The sequence below is a fragment of the Cebus imitator genome, unplaced genomic scaffold (genome assembly GCF_001604975.1).
Source record: "Cebus imitator isolate Cc_AM_T3 unplaced genomic scaffold, Cebus_imitator-1.0 Scaffold792, whole genome shotgun sequence".
NCBI classification, from domain to species: Eukaryota; Metazoa; Chordata; class Mammalia; order Primates; family Cebidae; genus Cebus; species Cebus imitator.
Window position 1 is genome coordinate 136,048 of NW_016108107.1, and position 1,888 is coordinate 137,935.

At 63.0% G+C, this 1,888-nt stretch overlaps 1 protein-coding gene across 5 annotated transcripts in view; it reads left to right on the forward strand.

Moving 5' to 3' along the window:
* TPST1 (tyrosylprotein sulfotransferase 1) overlaps positions 1-1,888 on the forward strand; it is a 131,188-nt gene that overhangs the window by 5,060 nt on the left and 124,240 nt on the right. For 3 of the 5 annotated variants that reach the window (XM_017520026.2, XM_017520030.2, XM_017520029.2), the window contains exon 1: positions 987-1,309. The exons of 1 other annotated variant lie outside the window; for it this stretch is intronic. The gene's annotated coding sequence lies outside the window, so the exon portion shown is untranslated. Of the gene's footprint in view, positions 1-553; positions 664-986; positions 1,310-1,888 lie in introns of those variants that run through there. One more of the 5 variants, XM_017520028.2, reaches the window with a different exon arrangement.

The window sequence follows — 1,888 nt, forward strand, 5'->3', positions numbered from 1 at the left end:
TCCGTTTAATGGAATATTATTTGGCCATAACAAGGAATTAAGTACTGATACGTGCTACAACATGGATGAACTATGAAAATATTATACCATGCGCAAAAGAAGGTAGTTACTTTCCCGAGTTCAAGCAATTCTGCCGCAGCCTCGGAGTAGCTGGGACTATACGTGTCCATCACCACGCCCAACTAATTTTTGTATTTTTAGTAGAGATGGAGTTTCACGATGTTGGCCAGGCTGGTCTCGAACTCTTGACCTCAGGTGATTCAGCAGACTTGGCTTCCCAAAGTGCAGTAGACAGCAATTTTGAACACGGCTTTTAGATTCTGCACTCATGCCTTTTCTACTCTATGTCAATGGAGTTGAAATAATTGCTTTGACAGAACCTGATATAGACGTGCCTGTAGGAAGAAACTAAAATGAATGGATCGTTCTGTGAAATTTCAGCCCTTCCCCCACCTTTCTTTTGCTTCTTTGCCTTTTTCTCCCTTCCTGGTTTTCACTTCTTTCTTTTAGGAAGTCAGCACCCTCTCCCCACCTCTGTGGTTGGGAGGGAATCTACTATTGCAGGTCTACACTCTAGCGCGGATGAAATAGTGTGCGAGTTCGATATTTGCGTTTGGGCGTTATCTCCCCGGGAAACAGCTCCTCCGCCAGCAGCGCGCAAAGGTGGGATCTGAAGCAGTGGACAGGCAGAGGAGGGGGATTTCCAGGAAAAGCGCATTTTCTCGTCCTGTTCTAGGGTTTCACAGATGAAGGCCTCTCGGCCACCCACGTGGGGTGGGGGCGGCGAGGACGCCACTTGCCGGCGGCTCGCCTGCAGGCAGGGCCCGCGCGCCGTTGCTGGGGCAACCACCCGGCCGGGCTGGGGGCTGCCGGGAAGCCCCCTCGGGAGCGCGCACGGGCAGGGCGGCCGGGGCGCGGGCCCGGCTGCGGCGTCAGACTCCCGCCCCTCGGCGCCCGCTGGACCCAGCTCCATTGTCAGCCCCGCCTCCCTCGGCGGGCAGCCGGCCGGAACTCGCGAATCAGAGCAGCCGACACATCGCCCGCTCAGCCAATCGCAGCGCGCGTGTGATCCCGCGACCGCCCCGGACCCTGGCGGCCAGAGCTGAGGCGGTTACCGCGGGAGTCGCTGCTGAGGCGGCCGCGGGTGCGGGTGGCAGCGGCGCTGCTCCGCGGGGCCGAGCCGCGCTGCAGCTGCAGGCGCCTGGCGGTCAGGGCGGGCTCCCGAGTGGCCCCCGGCCGAGGGCGGTGGGACTAGCGGCTGAGCCCAGGATGCCGGCGAGGCGGCGCGGTGGCTCCTCACTCATCCCAGGTAAGGAGAACTCGGCGCTCGCCGGGCTCCGCTCCACACGCACCGCCTCCCGCCCGGCCCCGAGCCCGGTTCCGGCATCCCTCGGCCCCTCGTAGTCCCCCGCCCGCTGCCTCCGGCCGGTCCAACCCCGCCCCCGAGCGCGGAGTCCCGGGTCTGGCCCGCGCGGCCCCCGCTCCCACGCCCCTTCCCCCGTCGCCGGCGTTTCCCCGGCTCGGCGTCGCCCCGGCCGCGGGGCCTCCCTGCCCTCTCCCCTGTGCCCCTTCCATCCCTCCTCGCGGCCCAGCCCCGGAGTTCCCTGGGCTCGGACTTTCGCCCCCGCCTCTCCCCCGGCTGCGCTTCTCCGGCTCCTCGCCCCGTCACCACCCCGTTGTACGTTGTCCCTCCGCACAGCAGTCGCCCGCCCCGCTCCAGGTGTCCCTGGTCTTGCCCCTTTGCTCCCAGGCGCCTTTCTTTCCCAACTCGTGTCTTCTCCGCTCCCTTTGACCACCCACTATCGCCGTCTCCTCTTCCTTCCCTTGCACTTAAACCTCCAGACACTTTCCCACTCTCTGGAATGCCAGATCCGTTGCTTTTTTTTTT